Raw genomic sequence first — 25,774 nt, 5'->3', positions numbered from 1 at the left:
AGGCAATACTGCCTCTACGACTTACCTTAGAAGAAAGATTAAGGAAAGGCAAACCTGCGTTTCTAGCATTTGTAGACTTAGAGAAAGCTTTTGACAATGTTGACTGGAATACTCTCTTTCAAATTCTAAAGGTGTCAGTGGTAAAATGCAGGGAGCGAAAGGCTATTTACAATTTGTACAGAAACCAGATGGCAGTTACAAGAATCGAGGGGCGTGAAAGGGAGGCAGTGGTTGGGAAGGGAGTGAGACAGAGTTGTAGCCTCTCCCCGATTTTATTCAATCTGTATATTGAGCAAGCAGTAAAGGAAACAAAAGAAAAATTCGGAGTAGGTATTAAAATCCATGGAGAAGAAATAAAAACTTTGAGGTTCGCCGATGACATTGTAATTCTATCAGAGACAGCAAAGGACTTGGAAGAGCAGTTGAACGGAATGGACAGTGTCTTGAAAGGAGGGTATAAGATGAACATGAACAAAAGCAAAACGAGGATAATGGAATGTAGTCGAATTAAGTCGGGTGATGTTAAGGGTATTAGATTAGGAAATGAGACACTTAAAGTAGTAAAGGAGTTTTGCTATTTGGGTAGCAAAATAACTGACGATGGTCGAAGTAGAGAGGATATAAAATGTTGACTGGCAATGCCAAGGAAAGCGTTTCTGAACAAGAGAAATTTGTTAACATCGAGTGTGGATTTAAGTGTCAGGAAGTCGTTTCTAAAAGTATTTGTATGGAGTGTAGCCATGTATGGAAGAGAAACATGGACGATAAATGGTTTGGACAAGAAGAGAATAGAATCTTTCGAAATGTAGTGCTACAGAAGAATGCTGAAGATTAGATGGGTAGACCACATAATGAATGATGAAGTATTGAATAGAATTGGGGAGAAGAGGAGTATGTGGCACAACTTCACAAAAAGAAGGGACCGGTTAGTAGGACATGTTCTGAGGCATCAAGGGATCACAAATTTAGCATTGGAGGGCAGCGTGAAGGGTAAAAATCGTAGAGGGAGACCAAGAGATGAATACACTAACCAGATACAGAAGGATGTGGGTTGCAGTAAATACTGGGAGATGAAGAAGCTTGCACAGGATAGGGTAGCATGGAGAACTGCATCAAACCAGTCTCAGGACTGAAGACCACAACAATAACAACAACATAATCTTCGTCGTCCGCACTGCTACAACGTCGTAAGACTGTTAGTACAGGCATTACCCAGTGGCATTTTTTCACGAAGTTTAACTTCCTTGAATAATAACCTACAATAGTCAAAACTTATACGGCACCTGTGTTGTCAGGCCGGCCGGGGTGGCCGAGCGGTTCTAGGCGCTACAGTCTGGAACCGCGCGATCGCTGCGTTCGCAGGTTCGTATCCTGCCTCGGGCATGGATGTGTGTGATGATGTCCTTCGGTTAGTTAGGTTTAAGTAGTTCAAGTTTTAGGGGACTGGTGACCTCAGAAGTTAAGTCTCATAGTGCTCAGAGCCATTTGAACCATTTTTGAACCTGTGTTGTCACTGTCTTCAGACATTATTACCAAACCTTTCCTTTCCGTGCTATCACAGAGTCCCATAAAAATATGAAAATTGAGTAACTATTTTCTGCCAGTTTTGTTTGTTTGTTAGTGACCAGTTTGTCTAAATTTTGCTGCCTCAGTAACTGTTCATTCTTCCATTGGACAAAAGAGGCTTAATTAATTTGCAATTTTGAATATTAACTTCATTCACTTAAAGTAACGTAAAATTTCCCTCGAAAAACTAAAAACTAAAGATACAGCAAAAATTTCATTTATTCCGTATTTAGCTTAGCGAGTGGCTTCTACTTTTAACGTAACAATAAGGTACGTCCAAAGACAGATCAGTTGCTCATATGCTTAAAGTAAATTCATTTCAGTCTCTCATTAATTAAAAGTAAGTTGCTTGCCATTTTCCAAATTTTGCCTTACGTTATGCGAAGGTTACTGAAAGTAATCTTTTTCCGAAACATTTTGTTAGTCAGTCATTTATTTAACTAGGAACTTCATTTAACTTTACCTTCAAAATTTAGTATTTCAGGTTAAGTAACTGCAAACCCAGTGCTTTCAGGTTCATTTATTTTCTCGTGAACTGTTGTGTTCTGGAAAACGGTGACAACCCTCTGTTGCATGCCAGTCTTAATTTGCTTAAATTTCTTTGTCATTACCGTTCTTAAGATTCAGGTTTTTCATTGCCCTAATGGGCTGGCGACCGTTTAATTTTCTTTCTTTTCTAACCAGTTTTTTTGTAATGTCAGTATTTTTGTATTAAAATGTTACATGGTATTCTTACCCTCCCTGTGTGCTTCGTGAGCGATTGCACTAAATTCCAACCATTTCAAAATTATCCGTATTTAGAAAAGATGGTTCCTTCAGAAGGGTCTTTCGTACACTTTCCTCCTACTAACCGGTATCATTTTCCTTCAGTAACGACAGCGTTACTCACTGTAAAGTTTCATTAGGCACAAGCGATCACTGTCAATTGTATCGCAATCCAGTGGGACGGTTAGGAATGGGGAGGTTACAAGACGAAGGTGGTTAGGTTTGTTGTCGTGTGGAAAATGAGTTCCAAACAAGACGACAGAGCACTATTATTTCAGTGAATGGGAGTGTATAAATCATTATCGGCATTGTGGGATCTTAGGGCAGACAACAGAAGTGTTGACAATGACTAATCGTATGGTTCGTTGCTTAGAAAATGTACGGAACGACTACATGGGAAGATGTTTTTAAAAAAAAAATTAATGCAAAATTATGATTAAAACGTATATGTAGATATTTACCTCTTTTTGTACATACTACCCGAATATAATTCTTCAGTGGACATATTATTGCAGTACGCGTTTTCATAACTGTATCTCAGATAGTTTTAAGGTGAAACTGCACTTGCGAATTCCAGGTATTCGAAGGAATTGCCAGTAACAAGGTATCGTAGTATAACAGATAAGCGCTGGCTTGGTGGAAATGTCTCTCATTGTATTACTTTCTTGTTTGATGATAGGGATATGGGCATCCACAGAAATTTACGCTACAGTTGGGGGATGAGAGAGGAGGGGGTGGAGGGAGACGAAGCAGCAAGTGCTCGCTGTGGTGAGGGGGGGGGGGGGGGGGGTGAGGACGTCAGTGTATGGGGAGAACCATATCCAGTACGTATTAAATGTTGGGCCATCAACATACTAAAAGTTATAATAATCCTTTTTTTGTCCAATCTCAATTCTCGCAACAAGTTTTTGTGAGCGGTGTTTACCGCTATTTGAACCAATTCTTCATCCATCTTTCTTCCCTGATATCAACGAAGTAGAGTACTTATCTCTCTTATTCAGCGGTCTAGGGAGAACATCAGTTGAAATTTCTGGGCTGAGAGGCCGCGGTCGATGTGTAAAGCTGCTTCCGAACGTTTCGTCTCCAACTGCGGGAGACATCTATCGAGGTAAAACTGCTGCTGAAAATAAGACGTGAGGGGCTCTCGCGTTTATAGAGCGCATAGACACCCAGTTCCTCTTCACCGTGAAAGGCTTCGTAGTGTGGACTCAGAGTGAAGAGCAGCTGGATATCTTCGTAGTACGTATTAATCCAAATATACAGTTTACGATGGAGAAAGAGTTTTTTGGATGTTTCTGTAACTAAACGGATGGACGGGACTCTGGGCTATAAGGTATACAAAAGGACACAAGCAATCAAACCATCATCCTAGACAACAAAGGTTTCATTAAAATCTTGGTGGACAGAGCCAACAATATCTGCGAGCCGTTTATTTGCAGGATGAATTAAATTACTTTCGTTTGGCCTACAAGAAAAATGGATATGCTGGTAAGGAGATTGACCGAAGACTGCAAGAAAGAAGGGAAGAAGCCGGAGGTACTGAGCAACAACGGTCGCCATCTGGACCGCATCTGGTAAGTTTTGGCGAAGTATGGGATCGACACCGAGTAGATGAATTACTATTTAAGAACGATAAAAGATACACGGCACTCCCTAGCAACAACCGTAGTGTATAAAATTCCGTGCAATTGCGGACAAGCGTATATAGGAACTACGAAAAGAAGTATAAACGACCGCTTAGCCGAACACAGACGGAACTGCCGTCTGGGACTTAGCGAAAAATCTGCCATAGCAGAACTTGTTTTTTTAGATGGGAACCACAAAATATTCAGTGAGACAAGCGTTTTAACAAGGAAATCACATTATCATGCACGCACGTATAGAGGAACAATAGCAATTCATCAACACCATCATAATTTTAATAGAGGAGAAGGTGGTTTGAAATTAGATGGAATGTGGATGTCGACTTTGCGTCAACAGAATGACAGTCGATTACTTTTAATCGACTATGATGACGCAATCCGGAGAATCATGTAGTTGGCTTCATGTGGCGTATGGTAGTTCCCTCTGTGCGCCCTAATGAGAGCCTCTGAAGCCTCAGTGGCAGTACTTGGAGCCGAAACATTAGGAAGCAGTTTTATGCATCGAACACCGAAGAAGACGCCGGCTGTGAAAGCCTACATTGTGAATGGTCAGTAATATCGCATAATATTATCGTGCTATACTACTGACTGTGTAGAGGCAGTTCAGGATACAGCTGACAGGAGGATCACAGTCGGGGGCGAAGTACAGACAAAACACAACCAATAAGAAACGGGCAACGGACATCAGCAAGAAGATAGCGCAGAGTAACGATTTTCCACGATGAAAGTGAAATTTATTTATTGAGTCTTTACTTCTAATTTTGATCATTACTACTACTGCAAGAATACGGGACATTTTTTAAACAAAAGACTTCGTATAACTGAAGAGAGAACTTTCCTCTTTCAGAAATTGGTTTTTAAGTTTCCATCTTTGATTTTAGTCGTTCTTCGTGCTTAGAATATGTCTTGACATTTGAAGATTCTAATGGGTTATGTATTAACAGAGTTTTTTCAATGATAAGTTCTAAGTTCTCTACATCGTCCAGTTCAGTTACTCACTGTGTAATCGCGGGACTGTCATATACTCCTACCTGCACATCGTACTGTAAAAAGTTGCGTGGTATTCTGAAACGATATTTAGTACATACCGGGTGTTTTAAAAGTTCCATATTTCGAGAGGTGGTAGGATGGGCCAAAACAAAATAGAAATTTCCAGTAAATATAGGCTCAAAGTTGCAGGCCTGCAGAGCTGTGAGCACTTGTTCATCTCCGCTACTGTGAAACACATTACTGCAGCAAGCTTATTGCTATTACGAACGATACACAGAATGCAGTAAAAAATGAGAACATACAGTGAAACAATAGAGCTTCTAATGTAAACCCCTTTGCTATTACATACAACATGTACACAGGAACCATCGCTAAAGGTGGTGCTCAATATGGCGTCCATTCGTAGTAAGGCATGACTGTCTCAGACGTCTTAGAGGATCACACGCCTTCTGCAGCAACTTCAGGTTGATCACAGCATGGATGTACTGGCAGGCATTGATGACTATTTTTTGTGGTATTTGTACATCATTGGTGGCTCCATCCACCAAAGATTTTAAAGTGACCACGCAACCAAAAATTCAAGGAATTAAGATCGAGAGAACGAGATGGCTAACGTGTTCCGGCTCCCTGACAAATCTAAAGACTATTACCAGTTAAATGACGATGTGATGGGTTCTCAGACATTTAGGAGAAAATGGGCTGGTGCTTCATCATGCGTGAACCACGTATCTAGCCTTTGTTGGAATGGTACCTCCCTAGCAGGACAGAAAAGTTGTTTTATAGGAACTGGAGGTACCTGGCACCACTGAACCTGTTCGGCAGTACGTAAGGTCCTATTGGTCACTAATAATTCCTCTTCACACATTAATTGAAAATAGGCGCTGATGCCTTGCTTCTTCAGCTGCGTGTGAATTTGCACCAGTCCACGCATGTTGGTTATAAACATTGACAATCCGATACCGCATGAAACCAACATCGTCTGTGAACAGTATCTTTGTTGTGAAACTTGCATCTTCACCACATTTCACTGGCAGAACTGCATTCTGGCAGGCTGTATACATGGGTAATAACAGGGGAACGTGTCCTTATTCGTTTATTTCATTCTGTAGGTCGTTCGCAATAAGAAAAAGCTTGCAGTACAAGAGAAGTGTTTTCACAGTTGTGAACATGAAGTGCTCATAGCTCTTAAGATATCCATTTTAGAGCCTGTGTTCAGTGTAAATTTTTCTTTATAGGATTCCGTACCTCAATCAGTAAAAACGGAGCACTTACAGGATCGCTTTGTCCGCCTGTCTGTCCGACTCTTTAAGACCCCTTTCTCTCAGGAACAATTTGACGTGTCTACTTCAAATTTGTGACATACTTAGGTCTATGGTATCTTGGCGGTGTATAAAATTTAAGCTTGTACGTCAATGAATCAAAAGGTGCGGCCACTTAAGTCATTTTTGTACTCGCAAACACATTCATCAAAATATCAGGGCATATAACTTGCCAGTACCGATATGAATAACAGGCAAAAATCGTGGAGATTGCAGATTCCCGGGCTGGATGAGCTGTCTAGATACATTAAGTTTGTTTGAAATCCTCGGTGCGCGAGCTCTACTCGCAGTTAATTGGATTTTTCTGATCAATATCATAACCTCTGAAAATATGGAATAATTTAACATCCTGATATCTTAATGTAGGAAAATTACAGTGAAGTAATTAATTCTGAAACAACAATACGTGCATGGAAAAAATCAACTACTTTTGATTACTCGATCAGGTCAGCAGGGAACGTGTCGCAGTGCCCCGATGACGCATAACAATGCAGCACTACCTGGGGAGGTGACAAGAGCGGTGGCTTACCAGGAAACACTCCACTCGTGTACCTGGAAACATTAAGCAGCGCAGTGACTTGAGAAATGCGATCTATGGCTTCGAATGAGGTGAGCCAAGTTCACAGACCGACATATTTCAAACATATTGTCGTCTCACAAAAGTGCTTACTTCCAGGCCTCAGATGTCTAGTTAGCGACTTGACGATCCCATCGCAATCGATGATGTTATCGTTGTTTGTATTAAAGTTCCTACTCTGTATTTTCTTTTTAAGGCGCGTGGAAGTTGAGTATTTTGGCATACTGCTCTGTCAGAGAGAACACTTGACGCTGCGGCAGTAAACCCAGTCACCTTAGGCACTGTGGCCTGCCAATTACTTAGAGCAATCCCTGCTTGTTGTCGCAGGTCACGGTCTCGAAGCAGCCCTAGTAGGCCACTGCGCCTGGCCGCACGTGGTGCCTTGGGTCAACGACCGCTGGAAGCCCTACCGGCTGCCTCACATTCTCATACGACATTCAGACTCACGTTTTCTCCTATTAATTTGAAGTTAATAGCAAAGGCGTCTATATTAAGAGCGCAAATGGACTTCTACATTATATTAGGAGAAGGTAGCGGGTAGGTGGAAAAAGTACATTGAAGAGAGGGGGGGTCTACTATGAGAGGAACTGTCCGCTGAAGACATGGAAGAAGACTATAAATTTGGAAGACATGAGGGGTCTAATTTTAGAATTTGATAGAGCTCTCGAAATCTTGGGGTCGTAAAATGCAGAAAGGATACTTAACATTCCATCGGAATTTCTAAAACCGTAGAGGGATGTAGCAACTAATGGCTGTTGTGGTGTGTAGGTTATAGGAGATCGAAGGTGTCCCATCTGACATCCGGAAGAATATCATCCACACAAATTGCAAAGATAGCCAAGGCAGGTCTGTGGGACTGTTATCGCACTATCAGCTACAGCTAAAGAACTAATGGGTCCAAGATGTTGCCAAAAATAATATAAAGAACTATGGAGGAGAAAATTAAGGATCCGATAGATGATGATTAGTTTAGTTTTGGAAACGGTAAAGGCCCACGAAGACAGGGCTGACTTTGTGCTTGCAATGGACGCAAGACTGAAGATAAACAGCTACACAAAAGCGTTCGACAACGTAAAGGCGTTTAAAATTAAATGTTTCCTACACTATCTGATCAAAAGTATCCGGACACCAATTAGTGGACACAATATGACATGTCGCCACCCTTCGCTTTGACGGCTTAAACTCTGCTAATGGCACTTACAGTGACATGCCTGAAGCTCTGGAGGAATGGAAGCCCATTCTTGTTCAATAGCCTAAACCAGAGTTGGTGGTAGTTTTGGACAAGAGACGTTCTAAATCATCTCAGTGGTGTTCCTTTGGGTTCAGATCGAGACTCCGGGTAGGCCAGTACATTCCGGAGTGTTATTGCACACAAGTCATCGCGTCTCGGATGCTGATTTATGACAGGGTGCGTTATCATGCTGATACAATAATCGTCTGCGAACTGTCCCTCTGCTGTAATCAGTACCAAAGCTGTAAACTGTGTTCATAATCTTTCGCATTTACACCCTAACCACGAAAAGCACCCCCATACTGTAACATCACGTCCTAGTACTTCACTGTTGGAACTGCACATGATGGCATGTAACGTTCTCCAGGCACTCGCTAAAACGCACATTGTCATCGGAGTGCCACAGGGTACAGCGTGATTCATCACTCCAAATAACTCGTTTCCCGTCACCCACTACCCAATAGCGGCACACTTTACGCAACCTCAAGCGTCGCTTTGCATTGAATAGAGAAATAAATGGATTACGAGGAGCTGCCCGACCATTTCAGTCCATTCTTTTTAACTCCCTACGCACGTTCATTGAGCTATCAGGGTTGGGAGTGATTCCTTCCGCTGATTTCCTTCGATTTTTTTTAACTGCCCTCCGCAATGCTCGCCGGTCGCTGTCCTTAAGTACATGCGGTTTGGCTGGTCTTAGTTCAGTCGTGCTTGTTCCTTCACGTTTCCACTTCACACTCACATCATCCGCGCAGCTACAGAATGGTTGAAATGTCCGTCATGGATTTGTTGCTCAGGTGACGTCCAGTGACTAGTACACATCCGAAGTCTGTTACTGCTTCTCTATTGACAACACAATACTCCCTGCCTCACTTTAAACCGACATCTAGTATCTCTGTAGGAGAGGCTGTTATGAACGTTTCTGACAGGTGGAGACGGCCTCCTGTCTACCGCAATTTCTGTCGTGATTGTTCCGTTAAGAAATGTGAGATTTACTTCAAGCAATATCAAGGGTGCAACCAAGTTGTTTATCCGAAATGCCCTTCCTCTAAAAAAAAAAAAATGCAAAGTAGCTCTCATAGAATCCTAGAGAAGCAGAAACAGTTTTGGCAGACCAAATCTCTGAGGTTGTGACGCGTTCTTGAATGGCTCAGTTATGAAGAACGTGGTTCATTAGTGGTGAAAGTGCAGCCTTTAATCAATCTTGAATGCAGTTTCAGTATCAGGAATTTCAACGCTCATGTATATATGTACTTGTTGTGAAAACACTACTTCGTTGAAGATCTTTATTAACCATTTCTTTTTCCCCCACACCAAATTGTGTCATTATCTTAAATAGTTTCCTAACATGGAGGTAATTGCCAATTACTCTCTATGGGGGGTGGGGGAGCAGTATTCAATTACGTAAGGGGTAAAAACAAAAAGCGTTAGATTCTGGTTAAGCTACTAAACTAGTTTCAAAAAGTCAACCTCTGTTATCGCAAAGTCTTAACATTGGTTAGGTAAGTAAGAATTGGCGTGCGGTAACAGACAACACAACTTACTTCAACCGGTCACTTGGTGCGATGCTTGCAGTGGTCTGACCGAATTACCGTCTTGCTCGTAGTTAATGATTTCACTGAAACTCCAAAGATAACATATAAGGTATTTATATTGCCTGACAAAAAAAGGTTAAACGAGAGAGCGAAATGAAATGAAACTCCAGAGGTTGAGAGGACATCTAATGTTATTTCAATGATTACAAAGTAGAGTCAAATTTTTCAAAGAACTTGGTAGTATCAGACCACTTATGAATATGACGTTGTATCCGCCCCCCCCCCCCCCCTTCCACACCTCCTCCCTCGCCTTGAAAGCACGCACTGATTGGGTTTGGAAGAGTGTCACAAGGCTATTGAATCATCTGCTGACGCAAGCTGGCCCACAACTGGTCCGTGATATTCTAGCTTGGGTCGGAGTTGATGTCCGTGCTCCTACGACAAGTTCTATCAGGGACAGTTCAGGATTTCTTGTTGGCCATGGGAGTATCTCAACAACACGCAGACAAGAAACTTCCTGGCAGATCATTCTGGAAACACGCACACAGTTTGTAGGCACACGTGCCACATACGGACGAGCACTGCCCTTTTCTGTTACAAATGGCACTACGATATCGTCGCGTGAGAGGTAAAGTATGAGGACGTAGGCTGTTCGTGACGTACCGTTGCGTAGTGAGAATCCCCTCAATCACTGAAGTCGTACAAGATGCGTCCCCACACCATGTCTTCAGGAGTAACACCGCTGTACCTTTCCAAAACATTGGGAGAGTGGGATCTCTCGTCAGGTCGCCGCCATACTCGCCGATGATTGCCTCCCGTGGTGGTGCAGAACCACGATTCATCGCGGAACACAATGCGGTGCCACACATCAGCAGTCGATGCTTCACATTTATGGCACCACTCGCAGTGCACCCGTTTGCACTGTCAACTACAAAGTCCCCGTGGAACGGTAATTCTCTAGTCTGCTGCTGCTAGTCTCCTGCTTGCTGCGGGATGATACAGAATGCTTCAGGAGTCCATTACTTGTTCTTGGACAGCAGGTGCAGATGTCCTTGGAACACAATACCGCGATGCTCCCTTTTCCGTGGTCAGACGTCGATTTGAACCTTGACGACGAATATACCTGCTCTCACATTGCCAGGCTATCCAACATCGGACCACTGTCACATCTGAATGCCACACACATCTGTATATTGCGCTGGAAAAAAGCGCAGGTGACGCCTGTATATAAGATGGGTAGAAGGACGGATCCTCAAAATTACAGACCAATATCCTTAACATCGGTTTGTTGTAGGATTCTCGAACATATTCTCAGTTCGAATATAATGAATTTCCTTGAGACAGAGAAGTTGCTGTCCATGCATCAGCACGGCTTTAGAAAGCATCGCTCCTGCGAAACGCAACTCGCCCCTTTTTTCACATGATATCTTGCGAACCAAGGATGGAGGGTATCAGACGGATGCCATATCCCTTGACTTCTGGAAAGCGGTTTGACTCGGTGCCCCACTGCAGACTCCTAACTAAGGTACGAGAATATGGGATTGGTTCCCAAATATGTGAATGCCTCGAAGACTTAAGTAATAGAACCCAGTACGTTGTCCTTGATGGTGAATGTTCATCGGAGGTGAGGGTATCATATGGAGTGCCCCAGGGAAGTGTGGTAGGTCCGCTGTTGTTTTCTATCTACATAAATGATCTTTTGGATAGGGTGAATAGCAATGTGCGGCTGTTTGCTGATGATGCTGTGGTGCACGGGAAGGTGTCGTCGTTGAGTGACTGTAGGAGGATACAAGATGACTAGGACAGGATTTGTGATTGGTGTAAAGAATGGCAGCTAACTCTAAATATAGATAAATGTAAATTAATGCAGATGAATAGGAAAAGAATCCCGTAATGTTTTAATACTCCATTAGTAGTGTAGCGCTTGACATAGTCACGTCGATTAAATATTTGGGCGTAACATTGCAGAGCGATATGAAGTGGGACAAGCATGTAATGGCAGTTGTGGGAAGGCGGATAGTCGTCTTCGGTTCATTGGTTGAATTTTGGGAAGATGTGGTTCATCGGTAAAGGAGACCGCTTATAAAACACTAATACGACCTATTCTTGAGACTGCTAGAGCGTTTGGGTCCCTATCAGGTCGGATTGAGGGAGGACATAGAAGCAATTCAGAGGCGGGTTGCTAGATTTGTTACTGGTAGGTTTGATCATCACGCGAGTGTTACGGAAATGCTTCAGGAACTCGGGTGGGAATCTCTGGAGGAAAGGAGGCGTTCTTTTCGTGAATCGCTATTGAGGAAATTTAGAGAACCAGCACTTGAGACTGACTGCAGTACAATTTTACTGCCGCCAACTTACATTTCGCGGAAAGAGCACAAAGATAAGAGATTAGGGCTCGTACAGAGGTATATAGGCAGTCATTCTTCCCTCGTCCTGCTTAGGAGTGGAACAGGGAAAGAAGATGCTACTTGTGGTACGAGGTACCCTCCGCCACGCACCGTATGGTGGATTGCGAAGTATGTAGATGTATTCGACCAGCTGGCAAATAGAGGCCCACAATGAAGTCATTCTCGAACTGTGTCGCTGCTGATATGCTGTCTCACATGACTATGTGGTGCCTCCATGTCCTTAATAGTAGTCACCAACAAAAAAAAAAAAAAAAAAAAAATGGTTCAAATGGCTCTGAGCACTATGGGACTTAACACCTATGGTCATCATTCCCCTAGAACTTAGAACTACTTAAACCTAACTCATCTAAGGACATCACACAACACCCAGTCATCACGAGGCAGAGAAAGTCACTAACACCTGACGCTGTTGACGCCCCTTACATCGCCCACCAGATTGGTTGCCACTACATTAGTGCACTCTGGTCGCCGTTCAACTGTCAGAATTTGAGCTCTTAATCATTTACACATCGCTGATGGTGCGTACGTATACGAAGTTACATTGATATGGACCACGTCTTCCGGATTCTATATGTTCCTTTGCTTTCTTTGGGACAGTTTCCAAACTGTTAAGTTTAAAGATTCCTTTGGAGGCAAGTTATGCGTAACCTCAGCTTGCAAATGATATTTCAGCTGTCTTTAAAAATGTTTTGCCAATGCAGAGCTGAACTATAGAGGATAGTTCGATGTTTCCACTTATTGATACTGATGGGCAACGTAAGAAATGGAAAACGCTCATTCACAGATGGAAACGGGACAGCGCTTGTCAGCAGTAGTAAATTCTGTAGCAACCATTTTGCTGATTCAGGAAATCGATAGGGTTCTAAGACAATTTTCAGCGAATGAATGTATATAAGATAGAGGTCCATTTATACAGTAATTTCTTGGGCTCATAGTGAACAACGCAGTGAAAATAGATATTAATGAAATAGAAATGGTAGCTTTTGTTACTATTACTAATGAAAAGAAACCTAAAGAATGTCGATTTATTTTGTCAAAATTTATAGGTGTGATATTGGCGACGCCGAAAAATGTGTTAGAAGTAAAGAGTACCAAGTGTCTCACTGTCTGCCTTCAACAAAATATCAATTAAAAAATTTTGTGTTTCGAATGTCAATTAAATATTAACTATCTCCTGTCATTCTAGAAACAGGAGGGATAAATTGTTTTCGGTGTAACATTTAGCCATGTGCTGAGCTTCATTACACCGACTGACGGGCAGTCTCGTTTAGGGGTAATGACCTCAGAAAAGTTGGGGTCCACTATCTTAGATGACCACCTCTCCACTATCGTGTGAGGGCTTTTCAACTGTAATAGCTTCAGACCAACGTGTTTAGTTAGTTCACATCAGTTTGCCTTTGTATTCTGCAGTAGTTAGCTAAGTTGCTGTGACCATCAGCTGAATCCATTAGAGGGCAGCGTGATGTGGAACGTGGCAGTTATCACCTGATGACGCAAACGGCCATTAGCTGTCCGGTACAGATGTCTTTGGCGTAGCGTTACGCTGCGGTATTACGCCTTAACTGTACATGTTACCATTACGGTGGAGATTTGTTACTTCCGAAGAGCTATACTGTTACTCTTTTTTCCTGTAGTGTCTCGGTCTATTACGTATTTTGAGAAATGACAGTAAGTGCTAAAACAAGAAAAAAAGTGCAGTGAACGTGGGCTCAAAAATGCACATTCTAAGAATTATCAGCATTTCATATCTGCTACTGTAAAACACATTTCAACTGCGACCTCTTTGCTATTAAGAACAACCTGCAGAATCAAGGAGGTAAACAAACGAGGACACATCCCGCTGTTTTCGTCCATAGTTAAAGCGTGCAATAAAGATCTGTTGTTACAGTAAACAGTTTCCACAGTACTAGGTAAATGCAGCGCATACATTATTTCTAATGGAACCACTTCGTTTTTCGATAAGTAAGTGAAATGCTTTTATACTGTAGTTTTATCTTTGCAGTTAACAGAATACCACAAAACTATCAGTCCACACGGGAAATAGCAAGAATAACCTTCTGTTATGGTCTGGCAAGCTCTTTGCAATTCCCGTGTGGAATGACAGGCTTCCATTATGTTCGTAAGTGCGAGGATAAAACTACAGTGAGAGAGAATTTCAAAAACTTGTAATACGCAAGCTGGTTCTTCTAGAACTAATGTCTGCGTTGCAGTTACCAAGAACTGTAAATACGGTTTACAGTAACGACACTTACCAGATCTTTACTGCATAACGTAATCAGCGACAGTAACAAAGGAGTTTGTCTTTCTTTGTTTTCTGCACTCTGTAGGGCGCTTCTAACAGCAATGTGCTTGTATTGGAAGATACGTTCCACAGTACCAAAGATGAACAAATGCTCATAGCTCTTAAGGAATGCATTTTAGAGTCTCTTTTTAATGGATGGAAATGGGGGTCTGTACACATACCGGGTGATTTAGCTGAACTGTTCACCTTAGATATTTCCAATCGTTTAAGATATCAGATTATTTTTGTGACCAGGCTGAGGTGTGAAAAAGTCTTAACTAAATTCTTATTGTTTCCATCCATAGCTAAATTAAGTACAGAGATATCGACACCAACTCTGCTTTTTGAAATGGAACCATACTAAGAAATCTTTTGGTGTTGCGATTTTCCACAGCAAGTATATCATTCGAACAATTCTCGGGTATCCGACCGGGTAGCGTCGTAATTTCTCCACAGTATTTCAGCGGACGTACACGCTGCCATCTTCAGGTGGTTCCTGACGAATGTATTCGTTAGGAACCACCTGAAGATGGCAACGTGTACGTCCGCTGAAATACTGTGGAGAAATTACGACGCTACCCGGTCGGATACCCGAGAACTGTGCAAATTGGAAATACGCCGGGAAAACTTCAGATCGCATATCAAGTATATCGTTATTCATTGTATAAATTGAAGTGCCTACATCTTGCTGCAGTGTAGAAATTGGTGCTGCTAGTATCGTATTTCTAATACGGACGATTTCGCCCACTTTTCACTGTTCACAATCTGATAAATAGTTAAAGATAAATTATAATACTTAGAACCTAGAATTATTGTTTGGACGCGATACTGCTTGCTGTCTTATGTGAAAGGTAGTGGTGAATTACGGGAGTGTTGGCGATGCAGGATTTTGTGCACGGACTCACCTGTCGTCTGCGTCCCATGAATGTTCGGCGGTATCCATGTCGGGTGACATGGGCGGCGGCCAAATCATTCGTTCGAATTGTCCAGAATGTTCTTAAGACCAACCGGCAACAACTGTGGCCCCATGACCGGCGTATTGTCATCCATAAAAATTCCATCGTTCTTTGGGAGCAGGTGGTCTATGAATGGCGCAAATAATGTCCAAGTAGCCGAACATAACCATTTGCAGTCAGTGATCGGTTCAGTGGGACCACCATCGTGGAGCCCCCTCCAGCTTGCATAGTACTTTGTTGACAACTTGGATCGATGACTTCGTGGAATCTGCGCCACACTCTAATCCTATCGTCAGCTCTTACCAACTGAAATCGGGACTTATCTGACCAGGCCACGGTTTTCCAGTCGTCTAGGGTCCAACCGATATGGTCACGAACCCAGGAGAGGTCCAGCAGTCATTGCCGTGCTCTTATCAAAGATACTCGCGTTGGTCGTCTGCTGCCATAGTTCATTAACGACAAATTTCGCCGCACTGTCCTAACGGATACATCCTTCTCACAACCCACATTGATTTCTGGAGCTATGTCACGCGTGTTGCTTGTCCATTAGCACTGACAATTTTACGCAAACGCCACTGCTGTCGGTCGTTACGTGAGGCCGTCGGCCATTGCGTTGTCTATGGTGAGAGGTTTCCACCCAGGGTTTCTTTGCAGTTAACAGGTGCGCAGCGATGGCATCTTTGAGAGATCTTGAGGAAACAAGGCTAAATTGCCGTACGGTACATATATCTTCGTACAAAAAGTAGTCTACTGTTCTGAGTTACGGAAAACAAGTGTGCATATGTAATTGTGTTACGTGTTAACGTTCTCAGAACGTAGTCTGTGTTGACTTCAACTAGTACTTTGTGTAACATACACAACGAGAGTGTTACCCGGTCACAGTATTATTGGCCTCCGTGACCGTTGTCGGAAACACGCGGCCGTGTTATTGTAAACAAGTACAATGGTGACTAATGAAAATTCATCGCACTGTGAATAACTTCAGGAAAGACGTGCATATACTGTGAAGTGGTTCGGCGTGTCCTCGTGAAATATCACGATAAAAACTTACGATAAGCCGACAGAAATGCCTTTATGGACTAAAAGCCTTACATCATCGTCACTGTTAATGTTTTGACTCGATGGTAGTAATATGGGCCCTGCTAAGTAGACTAAACAACGAGGCTATTGGTAGTTCGTCACTTACGCGACTGTACATAAAGTCAGCAGTTATGCAGTAAAGCAAACTAACTTTCATATGGTAATTCTAAATGCCACTGCTAATGCCTCCTTTGTCTTTTTTCTAGGATCCGTGATAATCGTCCGCCGGAACCAGGGACCATTTTATTGAGGTAAGAACTTGTTCTCGTGTCCCACTGATTAGGTGAAAAATTCTCTTGCACGTAATTCCTCATGTTTTCCACAAGTAAGTGCTAACCGCTTTGGGAGCCTATAATGACTACGTAGTCAGAGGACGTCCTTTTATAAACAGACCGAAGTTAAGATGTCCTTTGAAGATGTGCGGAGCGTTAGCATCCGTGCCGCTGCAATTATGTCTTCAGACAGATCGGTATAAACAGTCTGCAAACATCGGACGTTTAGCATAATCTTTCACTTCAGGAGGACGCTGCTCGGCCATTTCGGCTTTCCGAAACCATCATGTATTTTGCGTGTTCCCTTCTCACCGTCAATAGAGATAATACAGGGTGATTCAAAAAGAATACCACAACTTTAAAAATGTGTATTTAATGAAAGAAACATACATCATTACAAAGAGTATTTAAAAAGGTTTTTTTCACTCAAAAACAAGTTCAGAGTTGTTCAATATGGCCCCCTCCATACACACGAGCAATATCAACCCGATACTCCAACTCGTTCCACACTCTCTGTAGCATATCAGGCGTAACAGTTTGGATAGCTGCTGTTATTTCTCGTTTCAAATCATCAATGGTGGCTGGGAGAGGTGGCCGAAACACCATTTCCTTAACATACCCCCATAAGAAAAAATCGCAGGGGGTAAGATCAGGGCTTCTTGGAGGCCAGTGATGAAGTGCTCTGTCACGGGCTGCCTGGCGGCCGATCCATCACCTCGGGTAGTAGACGTTCAGGTAGTTACGGACAGATAAGTGCCAATGTGGTGGCGCTCCATCCTGCTGAAATATGAATTGTTGTGCTTCTTGTTCGAGCTGAGGGAACAGCCAATTCTCTAACATCTCCAGATACTGTAGTCCAGTTACAGTAGCACCTTCGAAGAAAACGGGACCAAAAACTTTATTGGCTGAAATGGCACAGAAAACGTTCACCTTAGGCGAGTCACGTTCATACTGAGTTGTTTCCCGCGGATTCTCAGTGCCCCATATACAGACATTGTGACGGTTGGCTTTCCCGTTAGTGTGGAAAGTTGCTTCATCACTAAACACAATCTTTGAAACGAAAGATACATCTGTTTCCATTTGAGCAAGGATAAAATCTCAGAAATCGATTCTATTAATCTTATCAGCTGCAGACAGTGCTTGAACCAATTTCAGACGATAAGGTTTAATAACTAACCTTTTTCGTAGGACTCTCCATACAGTTGATTGTGGAATTTGCAGCTCTCTGCTAGCTCTGCGAGTAGATTTTCCTGGGCTGCGAACAAATGCTTGCTGGATGCGTGCTACATTTTCATCACTCGTTCTCGGCCGTCCAGAACTTTTCCCTTTGCACGAACACCCATTCTCTGTAAACTGTTTATACCAACGTTTAATACACCGCCTATCAGGAGGTTTAACACCATACTTCGTTCGAAATGCACGCTGAACAACTGTCGTCGATTCACTTCTGCCGTACTCAATAACACAAAAAGCTTTCTGTTGAGCGGTCGCCATGTTAGCATCAACTGACGCTGACGCCTAGTCAACAGCGCCTCAAGCGAACAAATGTACAACTAAATGAAACTTTATAGCTCCCTTAATTCGCCGACAGATAGTGCTTAGCTCTGCCTTTTGTCGTTGCAGAGTTTTAAATTCCTAAAGTTGTGGTATTCTTTTTGAATCACCCTGTATAGTAACTTGAGTTTCCTGGTAAAAACTGTTTCTGAATAATGTAAGGAAGAAACAATTTACAACCATATTAACTGTTCTTATCTCTATATTATGCCTTCTTTAATTACTCACATAACTTGAAATTTGATTTAACGCTTCATTTTCACATACTTCTTTTCAGAGTTGTACGCTTCATTGGCTCTACATCAGAATAGACGTACACATTTTTAATTTGATAGCGTTGTCTCCAAATCTTTTTCCTAGCTCCTGAGTCTTTAGGTTTTCCTCCCACGATTATTCTGTTCGCCTTTCTTAGGGATTTTCTCTGGGTTCCTATTTTATCAACTTACTAGCTTCCCCAGTTTCCAGTTCCTCTATAATTTCATATTTTTCCATTCAGTCTTCACACACTTTCTGTTATCCTTCTCAGTTCATTGCTCAATATCTGTTACGTTTCCCAAAATCGTAACTGGCGCCCCATTATATACTATCATTCATTCCCTGCAGGGGGTCCACAACCCTTTTGTGGATACGTGCGTAGTGAACACGGGACCCCGAGCTAATGTGGCCCTCCTTCCTTTCCGGGCTGCATTCCTTCTTTTTCCGCATCCTTCCCTATCCCCCCTCTTCGCCCCCCCTCTCCTCACCTCTGGCTCTTTCCTTCCCTTTCTCACCCTCTGGGAGTATGGTTTATGCCTACGTCCGGAGACGGACGCTTGTAAATCTAACACATTCTTCGCCTTCTCTACTTGCATGTCTTCATCCTTCCATTGTCCTTCTCTTCTCTTTACCCTTTTCTCCGCTGCGGCGTTTGAGACCTCTCTTCTTTCCTTTCCCTTCTTTGTTTTCCCTTTCTCTTTCTTCCTCCCTGTGCGTGTCTGAAGGCTGATCCACGCATTTTCATGCATAGCCGGTGATGGGGTAACGCGTAATTCCCCACCCCGGGTAGACAGACACGTACGTACCCCCTGGTAATGACCAGGCCCAAGGAGGGGGTGATTACCCGAGCTGATACCTTCCGAAAGTGCTGATTGGTCCCTCCGTCCGTTTGTCAGGAGGTGTAACCTGAGGTGTGAACAATCACCTAAGGCGGGAGTGCCCTCAGAGAGGGCCCCCCACAAGGGAGGAGCGCGCCATCGGAGACGCCGGTAATCATGGGGGATTCTTTTGCAATGGTTTCCTCATCTTCCACTATGTCTGCTCACAAGCGTAAGCTCACTGAGTCTCAGCCCCAGACAGTTCCTCCATCGTTACCACAGTTCCTTGTTGTTTCTCGGTCTGATGAAGGTCACGACTTCTCCACGGTCAACCCTTTCATTATTCAGAAAGGTGTCGACACAATTGCAGGTCCTGTAAAGTCTTGTTCCAGATTATGGAATGGCACCTTGTTGTTAGAAACAGTCAGTGCTCTCCAGGCACAAAAATTGCTGCTTACTTCACTGCTCCACACCTTCCCCGTCCGGGTGGAAGCGCACCGCACTTTAAATTCCTCATGTGGAGTCGTTTATACACGCTCCCTCGACGGATTGTCTGACGAGGAAATTCAATACTACCTGTCTGACCAGGGCGTAACGGCTGTTCATAGAGTTAAGAAAAGGATTGACACGAACATCGTTCCAACCCGTACTGTCTTCTTGACATCGACAGAGTTAAACTCCCATCGAAAATTTCCGTTCGCCCCTACGTTCCAAACCCTGCGCGTTGCTATTGGTGCCAGCGGTTCAATCATACCAGCCAGTCCTGTTCCAACCTGGCCAAATGTGTTACGTGTGGCAAGGATGCCCATGAGGGTGCTTGACTACCTCCATCCCCTCGTTGCATCAACTGTATGGGTGACCACGCTGCTTCCTCTCGAGATTGCCCCATTTTTAAAGACGAAAAGCTCATTCAGGAAATCAGAGTGAAGGCAAAGGTGTCGACCTTTGCTGCTCGAAAATTATTCGCCAGTCGACAGCCCACCGTGCCTCAGACAGGAAAATACAGCACTGTCCTTGCCTCTCCTCGGCCAACAAAGGAGGTGGCCACACAGACTTGTGACCTTACCTTTAGTGCCACGGTCGTCAGATCGGAAAGCACAAAGATCGCCCGTTCAACCTCCCCACTTTCGCCTGCTCACTCTATGGCTCACCCTTCATCGGGTTCTGCTAAATCCCGATCCCAAAAGTCAGACACCTGGACTTCCAAAAAAGAGCATGCTCGTGAAGATTTTTTACGTACCCCAACAACCATCGGTTCCTCCTTCATCTAAACATCATGTTTCCAAGAAGGCTATAAGAAACCCAGTTCCTATCCATCTCCGCCACTGCGTGTCTCATCTACAGTAACACCTGGCGGTAACCGCCCTCGGCCGTCTTCTGTGTCGCCGAGGCGCATTCCTGGCGGCCGATCAACCGGTCGATCGCTGATGGCAGGAGCTGCTCCTGAACAACCTATGGATCAGGATCTTCTGCCTTCGGCTGAGTGCCGTTCCACGCCGTCGGTCGCAAGCTCTGAGCAGTCGTTGAGTTGACGGCAACCTTGGTCACATTCTTCCATTTTCTGTCCACCCTACGTCCATTATCCACTGGAATATCCGCGGCCTTCGAGCCAATCGGCATGAATTGTCGATCCTCTTACGATCCTACTCGCCGGTCATGTTCTGTCTTCAGGAAACAAAGCTGCGTCCCCATGACCGCTTTGTTCTCCCCCATTTTCAGTCTGTCCGATTTGATCTCCCCTCTGTTGAAGGCACTCCAGCACATGGAGGACTCACGATTCTTCTCCATAATACTCTCCATTATCACCCAATCCCCTTAAACAGTTCCTTCCAAGCAGTCGCTGTCCGTCTTTCCCTTTCTGGATACACCTTCTCTCTTTGTACTGTATACATTCCATCGTCCACATCAATGGCACGAGCTGATCTCCTTCATCTTCTTGGTCAGCTTCCACCCCCCTATTTGTTGGTTGGGGACTTCAATGCCCACCACACGCTTTGGGGATCTCCACATCCTTGTCCGCGTGGCTCACCGTTGCTAGACGTCTTCAACCAAGCGGATCTTGTTAGCCTCAACACTGGGGACTCTAAATTTTTGTCTGCCTCCACGACAAATTTCTCTCATTTGGACCTTTCGGTCGGTACTGTTCCGCTAGCTGTTCAGCTAGCTCGGCGTTTTGAATGATTCGCTCTTGCTGATACACACTCGAGTGACCATTTTCCATGTGTCCTTCGATTGCAGTCACAACTGCCATATATGCGCCCGAGACGCTGTAAGTTTGCCCAAGCCGATTGGACACTTTTTCTCTCTAGCGACATTCGATGACCGTCACTTTCCTAGCGTCGACGATGTCACTCATATTATAGACGGTATTCTTACAGCTGCGGAACGTTCAATACCTCGCACCTCCGAATTGCCCTGGCGCCCCCCAGTTCCTTGGTGGAACGAGGCATGCCGTGACGCAATACGTGAGCGGCGACGTGCTCTTCGCGTTTTCCGCCACCATCCTACATTGGCCAACTGTATCCGCTATAAGCAGTTCCGTGCGCGATGGCATCGCGTCATCCACAATAGCAAGAAGGCAAGCTGGAAATTCTTTATTAGCTCATTTAACACCTTCACTCCCTCCTCGGAAGTTTGGAGTCGGATTCGACGATTATCAGGCGCGCCTAGTTTCTCCCCGGTCTCTGGGCTCACTGTCGAGCATGACACATTAGTGGACTCCGTCGCAATTTCTAACTCACTGGGTCACCACTTTGCTGAGATTTCGAGCTCTTCAAATTACCCGCCAGCGTTTCTCCCGAAGAAACGTGCAGCGTTAGTGCGACTTTTTGATTTCTCCTCTCAAAATCGCGAAAGCTACAATACTGTTTTCTCCATGCGGGAACTCCAACATGCACTCTCTTCTCCTCGCTCCTCCGCCCCAGGACCGGATGGTATCCACATCCAAATGTCACTGCATTTGTCATACCGTAATCTGCGTTACCTCCTTTGCCTTCATAATCGAATTTGGACCGACAGTACTGTTCCCAGACGATGGCGGGAAGCTATCGTCGTTCCTCTTCCGAAACCTGGAAAGGAGAAACATCTCCCCTCTAGCTATCGCCCCATTTCTCCCACGAGTAGTGTATGTAAGGTTTTGGAGCGTAAGGTGAATTGCCGTTTAGCTTGGTGGCTGGAGTCCCGCAGTCTTTTAACACCTGCCCAATGCGGTTTCCGAAAGCATCGTTCTGCAGTTGACCATCTTGTTGCTCTCTCCACTTACATCATGAACAATTTTCTCCGGAAACGCCAAACAGTAGCAACATTTTTTGATCTGGAGAGAGCATACGATACCTGTTGGAGGACAGGCATCCTCCGCACACTGTTCTCTTGAGGCTTTCGCGGTCGGTTGCCCCTTTTTCTTCGTGAATTTATGGCAGAGCGCATATTTAAAGTGGGGGTGAACACTACTCTCTCCCGTACTTTCTCCCAAGAAAACGGGGTACCTCAGGGCTCCGCGGTAAGTGTTCTACTGTTTGTCTCCTTCCTGATGTCTTTGGCTCCCTCTTTGTGGACGATTTTGCGATCTACTACAGCTCTCAACGGACCAGCCTTCTTGAACGACGTCTTCAAGGCTGTCTCGATCGCCTCCACTCTTGGAGCATCGAAACAGGCTTCCGCTTTTCTCCCAGTAAGCCCGCTTGTGTTAATTTTTGGCGTCGTACGGAGTATCTTCCACCTTCCCTACATGTAGGACCTGTCAACCTTCCGTTTTCGGACGTCGCTAAATTCTTGGGTCTTGTGTTTGACAGAAAACTGTGGTGGCCCTCCCTCGTTTCCTATCTTTCGGCTCGCTGTATGCGATCCCTCAACACCCTCCGTGTCCTGTATGGTACCTCCTGGGGAGCGGACCGAGTGGTCCTTCTCCGCCTCTATCGCGCCTTAGTGCGCTCGAAATTGGACTATGGAAGCATAGTTTACTCCTCTGTTCGGCCGTCTATTCTTCGGCGTCTCGACTCTATCCACCGCCGTGGATCACGTTTAGTGTCTGGAGCTTTTTACACCAGCCCTGTGGAAAGCCTTTATGCTGAGACTGCTGAACCTCCGCTGTCCAATCGGCGAGCAGTCCTTCTGAGTCGTTATGCTAGCCATTTACCTTCCACGCCTGCTAATCCAGCCCATCACATTTATTTTCGACGCCTCCTTGGATTTAGGGTATGCAGGCCGCCCTTCCTCCCTACTACCCCCGGGAGTCCGCTTCCGTCAACTGCTCCATTCTCTTTCCTTCCGCTTTCCTAAAACCTTCTTGACAACTTGGGGTACAGCACCGCCTTGGCTCCGTCCCCGGACCTGCCTGCTCCGTGATCTTTGTCAGTTTCCAAAGGATGGTACCCCTTCACTTGTTTATCGTCGGGCATTTTCTGCTCTATGTGCACAAATGAAGGAAGCCACATTTATTTACACTGACGGCTCAAAAACATCGTTTGGTGTAGAGAGTGCCTATATTGTTGGCGACATCCCAAATCGATTTCGGCTTCCCGACCAGTGTTCGGTTTATACTGCGGAGCTTTACGCTGTTCTCCAGGCTGTCCACTACATCCACCGCCATCAGCGGTTACAGTATGTTATCTGTTCAGATTCTCTCAGCTCTCTCCTCAGTCTCCAAGCTCTCTACCCTGTCCACCCTCTGGTCCACCGGATTCAGGACTGCCTACGCTTGCTCCACTTGGGGGGGCGTCTCTGTGGCGTTCCTCTGGCTCCCAGGACACGTTGGTATCTGTGGAAATGAGGCGGCCGATATAGCGGCCAAGGCTGCAGTCTCTCTTCTTCGGCCAGCTATTCGCACGATTCCCTTCTCCGATCTGCGGAGTGTTTTATGTCGTCGTGTTGTTCTTTTATGGCATGCACATTGGTCGACGCTTCCCCATAATGAATTGCGAGACGTGAAAGCTCTTCCCTGTGCTTGGACCTCTTCCTCCCGAACGCGTCGTCGGGAGGAGGTAATTTTAACTAGACTCCGGATAGGGCACTGTCTTTTTAGCCATCGACATCTTTTTAGCGGCGATCCTCCCCCACTCTGTTCCCACTGCTCTCAGCTGTGGACGGTAAGACACCTTTTACTTGAGTGCCCCTATTTTACTCCGTTACGCGCCCGTCTACAGCTGTCGCCTGAAATATCGTCCATTTCAGCAGATGACACGCGCTCAGCCGATCGCGTTCCCGAGTTTATCAGTGCCAGTGAGATGACGTCAGTCATTTGAAGCTCTTTTTGGGGATAACCAACCCCTTTCTGTAGTGGTTTTTTAAGCTTTCCTCCAATGTCCTCCGATGTCCTCCGCTTCAGTTGGTGTAACCTCTGCTCTACATTTGCGTTATAGGGACGTTCGTTATACGAAAACAGCAGCACACCTTTCCGCACCATTCCTCAATAATGGTTTTCGACAGTCCAGCTGCCCCACACACATTCATTTCCGATGGACGTCTACCCGCTACCTTAGACATCCAAGAAAAAAATATTTTGGTCCTGTTTGGACACATTTTGTAATAATGTCGCAATACTTCACATTTCCGCATTTACCGCATGTACATTGGAAAGACACGAATGCCACACTAATTCCTTCCCTGCAGGTTGATACTTCTATACCTGCATCAGAATCACATTTCGTTGCTCATACCCTACAGCAACGCCTTCAGCTGGACATTTTTGGTCGCCCCTTATATACTCGTATACGTAGATGTTGAATAAATGGAGTAGGAAAGAGAACGCCAAACCAATTAATAATGAGGTAATCAAGTAGCGTTAGAAAAAATGAAAATGATCTTCCAAAAATGATAGGCAATAAAAAACGGACTAATTTGCAATGTTCATTTGTAATTTAAAAGGAATAACAATGATAGATAATCCAGTAAGTACGACATAAGAGGGGAAGAAACTCGAGTATGTGAATGCACTCACATACACTGGAAGCATGAAAATTGTTCCGGAAAGAAAAACGTACGAGAAAGCAAACAGTAACAAAACTAAAAGCATTTCTGACAACGAGAGCGATAACAATCGATCTAAGAAAAACATTTGCAAAATTTTCATTTGAAATGTTATTCCGTGTGGCTTGAAAGCTAGTACACTAACGAGGAGAACACGGCAAGTGCCATAACGCAATCTCTGAGAAACTTCTCTCACCATAAATATAAGAGAGGTCATTCATAGATGCATGCATGCATGTCCAAAGGGACTTTGCACCGTATTCGGAATAACACAGGCACTGCAATATCATATGTTTCCGTCGACACCGGGCGAGCGACTTTCAAGTAAAATGTCTCGCTTGTACGGGAATGTACAAAGTGGATGTAAGAGTAGAGATTGTCGACACATGGTTGACATTTTAAAGTTCAGGTCTGAGCATGAGTGGTGCACGGGTAGCCAAATGGTAAGACGACCGCGACCATTAGCGATAAGCGCGGAATCCGTGTTAGAGTTCCGGTCCGGCACAAGTTTTTACTGTCGCCTTTCCAGTCTATAGCTGATGGTTGCCCATATTCGCAATAAC

The 25,774-nt window shown here is 44.4% G+C and overlaps 1 protein-coding gene across 1 annotated transcript in view; it reads left to right on the top strand.

Moving 5' to 3' along the window:
• Positions 1–25,774, top strand: part of LOC126474170 (cationic amino acid transporter 2-like) — a 415,453-nt gene that overhangs the window by 116,706 nt on the left and 272,973 nt on the right. Inside the window, exon 2 of the mRNA XM_050101629.1 lies at positions 16,555–16,599. The gene's annotated coding sequence lies outside the window, so the exon portion shown is untranslated. The remainder of the gene's footprint in view (positions 1–16,554; positions 16,600–25,774) is intronic.

The sequence above is a fragment of the Schistocerca serialis genome, chromosome 4 (assembly GCF_023864345.2).
Source record: "Schistocerca serialis cubense isolate TAMUIC-IGC-003099 chromosome 4, iqSchSeri2.2, whole genome shotgun sequence".
Taxonomy (NCBI): Eukaryota; Metazoa; Arthropoda; class Insecta; order Orthoptera; family Acrididae; genus Schistocerca; species Schistocerca serialis.
Note: the sequence above shows the minus strand (reverse complement) of the source record. Positions and strands in the feature narration are given on the sequence as shown.